We start from the raw sequence: 14937 nt of genomic DNA on the forward strand, positions 1-14937 counted from the left end.
TGGGCCCTATTTTTCACATCTTCTGTTTTTGAGCCCAGCCACAGGCCTCAGTGAAGGCCAGTGCACCTTGAGGCCTGAAGGCTTCCTCCACCAGTAGCAGGGCCCCAGGGCTTCTGACAGCAGCAGAGGCCCGGTGAGGAGTGGCCTCGAGCGATCAGGCGGGCTCCTGCGAGCCACCTCCACTGGTCTGGGTCCTGTTCCTGGGGCTCCCAGCTCTGTCTGCCTCGACCTCTCTATGCCCCCTGCTCCAGGGCTCACCTGCTGCCGTCGCCGTGCCAACGGAACCCTCAGGCAGGCAGGCAGAGCATTGTGAAATGACAGCCTCCCCTCCCCCGCCGCTGGGGCCTGGGCCCAGGGCTGGGAGCTTGCAAGGCAAAGGCACACCTCAGCTCAGCTTCTCCTGAGCTGCTCCAGAGCTCGACCCCTCAGGGCCCCGGGGCCCCAGGGCTGGTGGTGAGAGCCAGGAAGGGCGATTTATTGGAAGGTCCTTTCCTTCTTGGTGACTCCTACAAACCATTTTAAGCTCTGTACATATACAAAAGCAACATGTGTCATGCCATTTGGGACATGCTGTTCACATGTCTAGCTCCACTAAAACCCTCCTCAGCATATTTCCGAGCCATCAAGGATGAACCAAGAAAAGTGCAGGGCCCTGACAAATCTGCTTCACCGGCACAGCTTTAACAGACATCTGAGTGTCACACTACATGACCGGTCCAGGCCAGGGCAACAGCAGGGGAAGCTTCACTCACACAGTGCTACAGCAGGGGCTTACCTCCTACTGAACGGGTGCAGCAGGACAAACTCCTGTCACAGAGAATGGGCGCAACCTCACTGCAAGCTTCATTCACACATGGTCTGGCTAAAGACAGCAACTCAAGCCTCCTACATTGGGCACACTGCACTTTAAAGGGTTAGGCATTGGACAGCAGAGCTATCCCTCTGCCTCACACATACTGGAGACCCTGAAGGGCCTCCTCCAGATTGCATTGTTACTGGATCGCCGACCTATCCCCCTGCCCCAAACCTCTCCCATTTACTCTGTCAACATGCTTCTCCTTACCTTCCTGCAAATACAGCACCCCTCTATGCCCAACGGGTGGAACACCAAGCTTCATGGGGCACTTGAAGGTATCCAGTCTCCACCTTTTATCTGTCCTGCTCCTCATTTCACCATGAAGAACCACTGGCAGCATTTCAGCATCATTTTGAAACTGAAGTTATGGAACAGCTACAAAACCAGGGGAATGGCGGCAGGGGGATTTCATTCCATTTCATTCTGTCCTTTGGCTGTGTGCGCAGTGTCAGAAGAGTTTGAGGACTGCAGAAGACACCGGAACAGATTTCTGGGCGAAAGCGCCAGAGATTCTGGCCCCTGCCCCGATCGCCTTACGAACGCCTTACAAACGCCTGGCGGGCAAATGCCCCGGGTGGACACTGAGCGCAGTACCTGAGGAAATTAGAGTGAGGTTTGACTCAGGGACAAGCCTGCCAACCTATGCACTATGGCAGCTGAATGGCGGCATGGGGTCCTCATGTCTCAGGGATCTGCTTCTCTTATCCAAAACATCTTTCCTCCCATCATCCTTAGCACCTAGCATATGGTAATGAGTGGAGCCCCTATACTTCCCCCTCTGCACATTTGTCAATTCCCAGATCTCTGTGGCAGACAGGGCAAATGTATCTATGTGAGAGAGGGAGAGGGAGCCAGAGAGAGTGAGAGAGAGAGAGAGGGAGCAGGCTCTGACAGTCACAATGAGAGAAAAGTGAAGTTGCATCCCCTCAAGCACTCCCCTGCACCCATCAACACAACAGCAAAGTTAGCTTGCATGTTCCCCGCTCTCCCCACTAACCTCACCCACCCACCCTCCCTCCTCTCTTTCAGGACTTGCAGAGTGCCTAGAGACCCTGGAAATGATGGCAGCGCAGCATGGTACAAACACAAATATCAAAATAGAACTATTCCCCTACTGTCTACAAAACCAAGGAACTACTTCACCTTTGTTTTTTTCCACTTCACATTAAAAAAGAGAAAGACGTCCTTTGTTGGCCCTTTTTACGCACTACCATTCGGTTTACACATTTCATCCTGTTGAATCTCCCAGTCGGCAAGAGCTATATATTTGGGTGGGTGATCCCTATGAAGTCAATGGAAATAGAGAAGGTGTTAGAACGGTGAGGGTTGTGTGCTGCTAGTGTCTTCCCCTTGAAGTCCATAGAGGGCATGGCCTTGACTAGGGGGTGGTCGAAACGGCCGAAAATTTGCTCAGCAGAAACAATGCAGAATTCTGGGCAAATTCTGCCACTTCGCCTGCTCTGCCCACACAGAGAAATTGCCAATTTCAGGCTTTTTCTCCCTGAAATTCTGTTTTTTATGGGAAATTTTGTTTTTTGGTGGCCCCAAAAAGTTTCAGACTGAAAACAGACAGTTTGTGAAAAAAACACCATTTCAGATGGTTTGCCAGAAGACATTTATTTTTTCCATGAAATGTTGTTTTAGTGGTCAAAAACATGATATTTCAGGGAGAAAGCACATTTCAGGAAGCAAAATCTGCAGAGAAAATTGGCACAACAGCTAAAAAAAGTCCCTGCAGGCAGAACAGAGCTGGAGGCGAATTTAGGCAATATAGTTCCACCAGCAGTGAGGATAACTTTGCCCACCCCTAGCCTTGACTAGGGGACTGAAAATGAATCTACAGGGACTGGCCACAATGTCCATATGAGGGTGGTGTGTCAGGAGCTATGCGTTTTCCTTTCTTTCTGGTGTTTCTGTTTTCACACCTTAACCTACCTGTTTTCACTGCAGTTTCTGGGCCCTATTTTTCACATCTTCTGTTTTTGAGCCCAGCCACAGGCCTCAGTGAAGGCCAGTGCACCTTGAGGCCTGAAGGCTTCCTCCACCAGTAGCAGGGCCCCAGGGCTTCTGACAGCAGCAGAGGCCCGGTGAGGAGTGGCCTCGAGCGATCAGGCGGGCTCCTGCGAGCCACCTCCACTGGTCTGGGTCCTGTTTCTGGGGCTCCCAGCTCTGTCTGCCTCGACCTCTCCATGCCCCCTGCTCCAGGGCTCACCTGCTGCCGTCGCCGTGCCAACGGAACCCTCAGGCAGGCAGGCAGAGCATTGTGAAATGACAGCCTCCCCTCCCCCGCCGCTGGGGCCTGGGCCCAGGGCTGGGAGCTTGCAAGGCAAAGGCACACCTCAGCTCAGCTTCTCCTGAGCTGCTCCAGAGCTCGACCCCTCAGGGCCCCGGGGCCCCAGGGCTGGTGGTGAGAGCCAGGAAGGGCGATTTATTGGAAGGTCCTTTCCTTCTTGGTGACTCCTACAAACCATTTTAAGCTCTGTACATATACAAAAGCAACATGTGTCATGCCATTTGGGACATGCTGTTCACATGTCTAGCTCCACTAAAACCCTCCTCAGCATATTTCCGAGCCATCAAGGATGAACCAAGAAAAGTGCAGGGCCCTGACAAATCTGCTTCACCGGCACAGCTTTAACAGACATCTGAGTGTCACACTACATGACCGGTCCAGGCCAGGGCAACAGCAGGGGAAGCTTCACTCACACAGTGCTACAGCAGGGGCTTACCTCCTACTGAACGGGTGCAGCAGGACAAACTCCTGTCACAGAGAATGGGCGCAACCTCACTGCAAGCTTCATTCACACATGGTCTGGCTAAAGACAGCAACTCAAGCCTCCTACATTGGGCACACTGCACTTTAAAGGGTTAGGCATTGGACAGCAGAGCTATCCCTCTGCCTCACACATACTGGAGACCCTGAAGGGCCTCCTCCAGATTGCATTGTTACTGGATCGCCGACCTATCCCCCTGCCCCAAACCTCTCCCATTTACTCTGTCAACATGCTTCTCCTTACCTTCCTGCAAATACAGCACCCCTCTATGCCCAACGGGTGGAACACCAAGCTTCATGGGGCACTTGAAGGTATCCAGTCTCCACCTTTTATCTGTCCTGCTCCTCATTTCACCATGAAGAACCACTGGCAGCATTTCAGCATCATTTTGAAACTGAAGTTATGGAACAGCTACAAAACCAGGGGAATGGCGGCAGGGGGATTTCATTCCATTTCATTCTGTCCTTTGGCTGTGTGCGCAGTGTCAGAAGAGTTTGAGGACTGCAGAAGACACCGGAACAGATTTCTGGGCGAAAGCGCCAGAGATTCTGGCCCCTGCCCCGATCGCCTTACGAACGCCTTACAAACGCCTGGCGGGCAAATGCCCCGGGTGGACACTGAGCGCAGTACCTGAGGAAATTAGAGTGAGGTTTGACTCAGGGACAAGCCTGCCAACCTATGCACTATGGCAGCTGAATGGCGGCATGGGGTCCTCATGTCTCAGGGATCTGCTTCTCTTATCCAAAACATCTTTCCTCCCATCATCCTTAGCACCTAGCATATGGTAATGAGTGGAGCCCCTATACTTCCCCCTCTGCACATTTGTCAATTCCCAGATCTCTGTGGCAGACAGGGCAAATGTATCTATGTGAGAGAGGGAGAGGGAGCCAGAGAGAGTGAGAGAGAGAGAGAGGGAGCAGGCTCTGACAGTCACAATGAGAGAAAAGTGAAGTTGCATCCCCTCAAGCACTCCCCTGCACCCATCAACACAACAGCAAAGTTAGCTTGCATGTTCCCCGCTCTCCCCACTAACCTCACCCACCCACCCTCCCTCCTCTCTTTCAGGACTTGCAGAGTGCCTAGAGACCCTGGAAATGATGGCAGCGCAGCATGGTACAAACACAAATATCAAAATAGAACTATTCCCCTACTGTCTACAAAACCAAGGAACTACTTCACCTTTGTTTTTTTCCACTTCACATTAAAAAAGAGAAAGACGTCCTTTGTTGGCCCTTTTTACGCACTACCATTCGGTTTACACATTTCATCCTGTTGAGTCTCCCAGTCGGCAAGAGCTATATATTTGGGTGGGTGATCCCTATGAAGTCAATGGAAATAGAGAAGGTGTTAGAACGGTGAGGGTTGTGTGCTGCTAGTGTCTTCCCCTTGAAGTCCATAGAGGGCATGGCCTTGACTAGGGGGTGGTCGAAACGGCCGAAAATTTGCTCAGCAGAAACAATGCAGAATTCTGGGCAAATTCTGCCACTTCGCCTGCTCTGCCCACACAGAGAAATTGCCAATTTCAGGCTTTTTCTCCCTGAAATTCTGTTTTTTATGGGAAATTTTGTTTTTTGGTGGCCCCAAAAAGTTTCAGACTGAAAACAGACAGTTTGTGAAAAAAACACCATTTCAGATGGTTTGCCAGAAGACATTTATTTTTTCCATGAAATGTTGTTTTAGTGGTCAAAAACATGATATTTCAGGGAGAAAGCACATTTCAGGAAGCAAAATCTGCAGAGAAAATTGGCACAACAGCTAAAAAAAGTCCCTGCAGGCAGAACAGAGCTGGAGGCGAATTTAGGCAATATAGTTCCACCAGCAGTGAGGATAACTTTGCCCACCCCTAGCCTTGACTAGGGGACTGAAAATGAATCTACAGGGACTGGCCACAATGTCCATATGAGGGTGGTGTGTCAGGAGCTATGCTTTTTCCTTTCTTTCTGGTGTTTCTGTTTTCACACCTTAACCTACCTGTTTTCACTGCAGTTTCTGGGCCCTATTTTTCACATCTTCTGTTTTTGAGCCCAGCCACAGGCCTCAGTGAAGGCCAGTGCACCTTGAGGCCTGAAGGCTTCCTCCACCAGTAGCAGGGCCCCAGGGCTTCTGACAGCAGCAGAGGCCCGGTGAGGAGTGGCCTCGAGCGATCAGGCGAGCTCCTGCGAGCCACCTCCACTGGTCTGGGTCCTGTTCCTGGGGCTCCCAGCTCTGTCTGCCTCGACCTCTCTATGCCCCCTGCTCCAGGGCTCACCTGCTGCCGTCGCCGTGCCAACGGAACCCTCAGGCAGGCAGGCAGAGCATTGTGAAATGACAGCCTCCCCTCCCCCGCCGCTGGGGCCTGGGCCCAGGGCTGGGAGCTTGCAAGGCAAAGGCACACCTCAGCTCAGCTTCTCCTGAGCTGCTCCAGAGCTCGACCCCTCAGGGCCCCGGGGCCCCAGGGCTGGTGGTGAGAGCCAGGAAGGGCGATTTATTGGAAGGTCCTTTCCTTCTTGGTGACTCCTACAAACCATTTTAAGCTCTGTACATATACAAAAGCAACATGTGTCATGCCATTTGGGACATGCTGTTCACATGTCTAGCTCCACTAAAACCCTCCTCAGCATATTTCCGAGCCATCAAGGATGAACCAAGAAAAGTGCAGGGCCCTGACAAATCTGCTTCACCGGCACAGCTTTAACAGACATCTGAGTGTCACACTACATGACCGGTCCAGGCCAGGGCAACAGCAGGGGAAGCTTCACTCACACAGTGCTACAGCAGGGGCTTACCTCCTACTGAACGGGTGCAGCAGGACAAACTCCTGTCACAGAGAATGGGCGCAACCTCACTGCAAGCTTCATTCACACATGGTCTGGCTAAAGACAGCAACTCAAGCCTCCTACATTGGGCACACTGCACTTTAAAGGGTTAGGCATTGGACAGCAGAGCTATCCCTCTGCCTCACACATACTGGAGACCCTGAAGGGCCTCCTCCAGATTGCATTGTTACTGGATCGCCGACCTATCCCCCTGCCCCAAACCTCTCCCATTTACTCTGTCAACATGCTTCTCCTTACCTTCCTGCAAATACAGCACCCCTCTATGCCCAACGGGTGGAACACCAAGCTTCATGGGGCACTTGAAGGTATCCAGTCTCCACCTTTTATCTGTCCTGCTCCTCATTTCACCATGAAGAACCACTGGCAGCATTTCAGCATCATTTTGAAACTGAAGTTATGGAACAGCTACAAAACCAGGGGAATGGCGGCAGGGGGATTTCATTCCATTTCATTCTGTCCTTTGGCTGTGTGCGCAGTGTCAGAAGAGTTTGAGGACTGCAGAAGACACCGGAACAGATTTCTGGGCGAAAGCGCCAGAGATTCTGGCCCCTGCCCCGATCGCCTTACGAACGCCTTACAAACGCCTGGCGGGCAAATGCCCCGGGTGGACACTGAGCGCAGTACCTGAGGAAATTAGAGTGAGGTTTGACTCAGGGACAAGCCTGCCAACCTATGCACTATGGCAGCTGAATGGCGGCATGGGGTCCTCATGTCTCAGGGATCTGCTTCTCTTATCCAAAACATCTTTCCTCCCATCATCCTTAGCACCTAGCATATGGTAATGAGTGGAGCCCCTATACTTCCCCCTCTGCACATTTGTCAATTCCCAGATCTCTGTGGCAGACAGGGCAAATGTATCTATGTGAGAGAGGGAGAGGGAGCCAGAGAGAGTGAGAGAGAGAGAGAGGGAGCAGGCTCTGACAGTCACAATGAGAGAAAAGTGAAGTTGCATCCCCTCAAGCACTCCCCTGCACCCATCAACACAACAGCAAAGTTAGCTTGCATGTTCCCCGCTCTCCCCACTAACCTCACCCACCCACCCTCCCTCCTCTCTTTCAGGACTTGCAGAGTGCCTAGAGACCCTGGAAATGATGGCAGCGCAGCATGGTACAAACACAAATATCAAAATAGAACTATTCCCCTACTGTCTACAAAACCAAGGAACTACTTCACCTTTGTTTTTTTCCACTTCACATTAAAAAAGAGAAAGACGTCCTTTGTTGGCCCTTTTTACGCACTACCATTCGGTTTACACATTTCATCCTGTTGAGTCTCCCAGTCGGCAAGAGCTATATATTTGGGTGGGTGATCCCTATGAAGTCAATGGAAATAGAGAAGGTGTTAGAACGGTGAGGGTTGTGTGCTGCTAGTGTCTTCCCCTTGAAGTCCATAGAGGGCATGGCCTTGACTAGGGGGTGGTCGAAACGGCCGAAAATTTGCTCAGCAGAAACAATGCAGAATTCTGGGCAAATTCTGCCACTTCGCCTGCTCTGCCCACACAGAGAAATTGCCAATTTCAGGCTTTTTCTCCCTGAAATTCTGTTTTTTATGGGAAATTTTGTTTTTTGGTGGCCCCAAAAAGTTTCAGACTGAAAACAGACAGTTTGTGAAAAAAACACCATTTCAGATGGTTTGCCAGAAGACATTTATTTTTTCCATGAAATGTTGTTTTAGTGGTCAAAAACATGATATTTCAGGGAGAAAGCACATTTCAGGAAGCAAAATCTGCAGAGAAAATTGGCACAACAGCTAAAAAAAGTCCCTGCAGGCAGAACAGAGCTGGAGGCGAATTTAGGCAATATAGTTCCACCAGCAGTGAGGATAACTTTGCCCACCCCTAGCCTTGACTAGGGGACTGAAAATGAATCTACAGGGACTGGCCACAATGTCCATATGAGGGTGGTGTGTCAGGAGCTATGCTTTTTCCTTTCTTTCTGGTGTTTCTGTTTTCACACCTTAACCTACCTGTTTTCACTGCAGTTTCTGGGCCCTATTTTTCACATCTTCTGTTTTTGAGCCCAGCCACAGGCCTCAGTGAAGGCCAGTGCACCTTGAGGCCTGAAGGCTTCCTCCACCAGTAGCAGGGCCCCAGGGCTTCTGACAGCAGCAGAGGCCCGGTGAGGAGTGGCCTCGAGCGATCAGGCGGGCTCCTGCGAGCCACCTCCACTGGTCTGGGTCCTGTTTCTGGGGCTCCCAGCTCTGTCTGCCTCGACCTCTCCATGCCCCCTGCTCCAGGGCTCACCTGCTGCCGTCGCCGTGCCAACGGAACCCTCAGGCAGGCAGGCAGAGCATTGTGAAATGACAGCCTCCCCTCCCCCGCCGCTGGGGCCTGGGCCCAGGGCTGGGAGCTTGCAAGGCAAAGGCACACCTCAGCTCAGCTTCTCCTGAGCTGCTCCAGAGCTCGACCCCTCAGGGCCCCGGGGCCCCAGGGCTGGTGGTGAGAGCCAGGAAGGGCGATTTATTGGAAGGTCCTTTCCTTCTTGGTGACTCCTACAAACCATTTTAAGCTCTGTACATATACAAAAGCAACATGTGTCATGCCATTTGGGACATGCTGTTCACATGTCTAGCTCCACTAAAACCCTCCTCAGCATATTTCCGAGCCATCAAGGATGAACCAAGAAAAGTGCAGGGCCCTGACAAATCTGCTTCACCGGCACAGCTTTAACAGACATCTGAGTGTCACACTACATGACCGGTCCAGGCCAGGGCAACAGCAGGGGAAGCTTCACTCACACAGTGCTACAGCAGGGGCTTACCTCCTACTGAACGGGTGCAGCAGGACAAACTCCTGTCACAGAGAATGGGCGCAACCTCACTGCAAGCTTCATTCACACATGGTCTGGCTAAAGACAGCAACTCAAGCCTCCTACATTGGGCACACTGCACTTTAAAGGGTTAGGCATTGGACAGCAGAGCTATCCCTCTGCCTCACACATACTGGAGACCCTGAAGGGCCTCCTCCAGATTGCATTGTTACTGGATCGCCGACCTATCCCCCTGCCCCAAACCTCTCCCATTTACTCTGTCAACATGCTTCTCCTTACCTTCCTGCAAATACAGCACCCCTCTATGCCCAACGGGTGGAACACCAAGCTTCATGGGGCACTTGAAGGTATCCAGTCTCCACCTTTTATCTGTCCTGCTCCTCATTTCACCATGAAGAACCACTGGCAGCATTTCAGCATCATTTTGAAACTGAAGTTATGGAACAGCTACAAAACCAGGGGAATGGCGGCAAGGGGGATTTCATTCCATTTCATTCTGTCCTTTGGCTGTGTGCGCAGTGTCAGAAGAGTTTGAGGACTGCAGAAGACACCGGAACAGATTTCTGGGCGAAAGCGCCAGAGATTCTGGCCCCTGCCCCGATCGCCTTACGAACGCCTTACAAACGCCTGGCGGGCAAATGCCCCGGGTGGACACTGAGCGCAGTACCTGAGGAAATTAGAGTGAGGTTTGACTCAGGGACAAGCCTGCCAACCTATGCACTATGGCAGCTGAATGGCGGCATGGGGTCCTCATGTCTCAGGGATCTGCTTCCCTTATCCAAAACATCTTTCCTCCCATCATCCTTAGCACCTAGCATATGGTAATGAGTGGAGCCCCTATACTTCCCCCTCTGCACATTTGTCAATTCCCAGATCTCTGTGGCAGACAGGGCAAATGTATCTATGTGAGAGAGGGAGAGGGAGCCAGAGAGAGTGAGAGAGAGAGAGAGGGAGCAGGCTCTGACAGTCACAATGAGAGAAAAGTGAAGTTGCATCCCCTCAAGCACTCCCCTGCACCCATCAACACAACAGCAAAGTTAGCTTGCATGTTCCCCGCTCTCCCCACTAACCTCACCCACCCACCCTCCCTCCTCTCTTTCAGGACTTGCAGAGTGCCTAGAGACCCTGGAAATGATGGCAGCGCAGCATGGTACAAACACAAATATCAAAATAGAACTATTCCCCTACTGTCTACAAAACCAAGGAACTACTTCACCTTTGTTTTTTTCCACTTCACATTAAAAAAGAGAAAGACGTCCTTTGTTGGCCCTTTTTACGCACTACCATTCGGTTTACACATTTCATCCTGTTGAGTCTCCCAGTCGGCAAGAGCTATATATTTGGGTGGGTGATCCCTATGAAGTCAATGGAAATAGAGAAGGTGTTAGAACGGTGAGGGTTGTGTGCTGCTAGTGTCTTCCCCTTGAAGTCCATAGAGGGCATGGCCTTGACTAGGGGGTGGTCGAAACGGCCGAAAATTTGCTCAGCAGAAACAATGCAGAATTCTGGGCAAATTCTGCCACTTCGCCTGCTCTGCCCACACAGAGAAATTGCCAATTTCAGGCTTTTTCTCCCTGAAATTCTGTTTTTTATGGGAAATTTTGTTTTTTGGTGGCCCCAAAAAGTTTCAGACTGAAAACAGACAGTTTGTGAAAAAAACACCATTTCAGATGGTTTGCCAGAAGACATTTATTTTTTCCATGAAATGTTGTTTTAGTGGTCAAAAACATGATATTTCAGGGAGAAAGCACATTTCAGGAAGCAAAATCTGCAGAGAAAATTGGCACAACAGCTAAAAAAAGTCCCTGCAGGCAGAACAGAGCTGGAGGCGAATTTAGGCAATATAGTTCCACCAGCAGTGAGGATAACTTTGCCCACCCCTAGCCTTGACTAGGGGACTGAAAATGAATCTACAGGGACTGGCCACAATGTCCATATGAGGGTGGTGTGTCAGGAGCTATGCTTTTTCCTTTCTTTCTGGTGTTTCTGTTTTCACACCTTAACCTACCTGTTTTCACTGCAGTTTCTGGGCCCTATTTTTCACATCTTCTGTTTTTGAGCCCAGCCACAGGCCTCAGTGAAGGCCAGTGCACCTTGAGGCCTGAAGGCTTCCTCCACCAGTAGCAGGGCCCCAGGGCTTCTGACAGCAGCAGAGGCCCGGTGAGGAGTGGCCTCGAGCGATCAGGCGGGCTCCTGCGAGCCACCTCCACTGGTCTGGGTCCTGTTCCTGGGGCTCCCAGCTCTGTCTGCCTCGACCTCTCTATGCCCCCTGCTCCAGGGCTCACCTGCTGCCGTCGCCGTGCCAACGGAACCCTCAGGCAGGCAGGCAGAGCATTGTGAAATGACAGCCTCCCCTCCCCCGCCGCTGGGGCCTGGGCCCAGGGCTGGGAGCTTGCAAGGCAAAGGCACACCTCAGCTCAGCTTCTCCTGAGCTGCTCCAGAGCTCGACCCCTCAGGGCCCCGGGGCCCCAGGGCTGGTGGTGAGAGCCAGGAAGGGCGATTTATTGGAAGGTCCTTTCCTTCTTGGTGACTCCTACAAACCATTTTAAGCTCTGTACATATACAAAAGCAACATGTGTCATGCCATTTGGGACATGCTGTTCACATGTCTAGCTCCACTAAAACCCTCCTCAGCATATTTCCGAGCCATCAAGGATGAACCAAGAAAAGTGCAGGGCCCTGACAAATCTGCTTCACCGGCACAGCTTTAACAGACATCTGAGTGTCACACTACATGACCGGTCCAGGCCAGGGCAACAGCAGGGGAAGCTTCACTCACACAGTGCTACAGCAGGGGCTTACCTCCTACTGAACGGGTGCAGCAGGACAAACTCCTGTCACAGAGAATGGGCGCAACCTCACTGCAAGCTTCATTCACACATGGTCTGGCTAAAGACAGCAACTCAAGCCTCCTACATTGGGCACACTGCACTTTAAAGGGTTAGGCATTGGACAGCAGAGCTATCCCTCTGCCTCACACATACTGGAGACCCTGAAGGGCCTCCTCCAGATTGCATTGTTACTGGATCGCCGACCTATCCCCCTGCCCCAAACCTCTCCCATTTACTCTGTCAACATGCTTCTCCTTACCTTCCTGCAAATACAGCACCCCTCTATGCCCAACGGGTGGAACACCAAGCTTCATGGGGCACTTGAAGGTATCCAGTCTCCACCTTTTATCTGTCCTGCTCCTCATTTCACCATGAAGAACCACTGGCAGCATTTCAGCATCATTTTGAAACTGAAGTTATGGAACAGCTACAAAACCAGGGGAATGGCGGCAGGGGGATTTCATTCCATTTCATTCTGTCCTTTGGCTGTGTGCGCAGTGTCAGAAGAGTTTGAGGACTGCAGAAGACACCGGAACAGATTTCTGGGCGAAAGCGCCAGAGATTCTGGCCCCTGCCCCGATCGCCTTACGAACGCCTTACAAACGCCTGGCGGGCAAATGCCCCGGGTGGACACTGAGCGCAGTACCTGAGGAAATTAGAGTGAGGTTTGACTCAGGGACAAGCCTGCCAACCTATGCACTATGGCAGCTGAATGGCGGCATGGGGTCCTCATGTCTCAGGGATCTGCTTCTCTTATCCAAAACATCTTTCCTCCCATCATCCTTAGCACCTAGCATATGGTAATGAGTGGAGCCCCTATACTTCCCCCTCTGCACATTTGTCAATTCCCAGATCTCTGTGGCAGACAGGGCAAATGTATCTATGTGAGATAGGGAGAGGGAGCCAGAGAGAGTGAGAGAGAGAGAGAGGGAGCAGGCTCTGACAGTCACAATGAGAGAAAAGTGAAGTTGCATCCCCTCAAGCACTCCCCTGCACCCATCAACACAACAGCAAAGTTAGCTTGCATGTTCCCCGCTCTCCCCACTAACTTCACCCACCCACCCTCCCTCCTCTCTTTCAGGACTTGCAGAGTGCCTAGAGACCCTGGAAATGATGGCAGCGCAGCATGGTACAAACACAAATATCAAAATAGAACTATTCCCCTACTGTCTACAAAACCAAGGAACTACTTCACCTTTGTTTTTTTCCACTTCACATTAAAAAAGAGAAAGACGTCCTTTGTTGGCCCTTTTTACGCACTACCATTCGGTTTACACATTTCATCCTGTTGAGTCTCCCAGTCGGCAAGAGCTATATATTTGGGTGGGTGATCCCTATGAAGTCAATGGAAATAGAGAAGGTGTTAGAACGGTGAGGGTTGTGTGCTGCTAGTGTCTTCCCCTTGAAGTCCATAGAGGGCATGGCCTTGACTAGGGGGTGGTCGAAACGGCCGAAAATTTGCTCAGCAGAAACAATGCAGAATTCTGGGCAAATTCTGCCACTTTGCCTGCTCTGCCCACACAGAGAAATTGCCAATTTCAGGCTTTTTCTCCCTGAAATTCTGTTTTTTATGGGAAATTTTGTTTTTTGGTGTCCCCAAAAAGTTTCAGACTGAAAACAGACAGTTTGTGAAAAAAACACCATTTCAGATGGTTTGCCAGAAGACATTTATTTTTTCCATGAAATGTTGTTTTAGCGGTCAAAAACATGATATTTCAGGGAAAAAGCACATTTCAGGAAGCAAAATCTGCAGAGAAAATTGGCACAACAGCTAAAAAAAGTCCCTGCAGGCAGAACAGAGCTGGAGGCGAATTTAGGCAATATAGTTCCACCAGCAGTGAGGATAACTTTGCCCACCCCTAGCCTTGACTAGGGGACTGAAAATGAATCTACAGGGACTGGCCACAATGTCCATATGAGGGTGGTGTGTCAGGAGCTATGCTTTTTCCTTTCGTTCTGGTGTTTCTGTTTTCACACCTTAACCTACCTGTTTTCACTGCAGTTTCTGGGCCCTATTTTTCACATCTTCTGTTTTTGAGCCCAGCCGCAGGCCTCAGTGAAGGCCAGTGCACCTTGAGGCCTGAAGGCTTCCTCCGCCAGTAGCAGGGCCCCAGGGCTTCTGACAGCAGCAGAGGCCCGGTGAGGAGTGGCCTCGAGCGATCAGGCGGGCTCCTGCGAGCCACCTCCTCTGGCCTGGGTCCTGTTCCTGGGGCTCCCAGCTCTGTCTGCCTTGACCTCTCCATGCCCCCTGCTCCAGGGCTCACCTGCTGCCGTCGCCGTGCCAACGGAACCCTCAGGCAGGCAGGCAGAGCATTGTGAAATGACAGCCTCCCCTCCCCCGCCTGGGCCTGGGCCCAGGGCTGGGAGCTTGCAAGGCAAAGGCACACCTCAGCTCAGCTTCTCCTGAGCTGCTCCAGAGCTCGACCCCTCAGGGCCCCGGGGCCCGAGGGCTGGTGGTGAGAGCCAGGAAGGGCGATTTATTGGAAGGTCCTTTCCTTCTTGGTGACTCCTACAAACCATTTTAAGCTCTGTACATATACAAAAGCAACATGTGTCATGCCATTTGGGACATGCTGTTCACATGTCTAGCTCCACTAAAACCCTCCTCAGCATATTTCCGAGCCATCAAGGATGAACCAAGAAAAGTGCAGGGCCCTGACAAATCTGCTTCACCGGCACAGCTTTAACAGACATCTGAGTGTCACACTACATGACCGGTCCAGGCCAGGGCAACAGCAGGGGAAGCTTCACTCACACAGTGCTACAGCAGGGGCTTCCCTCCTACTGAACGGGTGCAGCAGGACAAACTCCTGTCACAGAGAATGGGCGCAACCTCACTGCAAGCTTCATTCACACATGGTCTGGCTAAAGACAGCAACTCAAGCCTCCTAC

Source organism: Ambystoma mexicanum, chromosome 7q (assembly GCF_040938575.1).
Source record: "Ambystoma mexicanum isolate Mex_15411 chromosome 7q, UKY_AmexF1_1, whole genome shotgun sequence".
NCBI classification, from domain to species: domain Eukaryota; kingdom Metazoa; phylum Chordata; class Amphibia; order Caudata; family Ambystomatidae; genus Ambystoma; species Ambystoma mexicanum.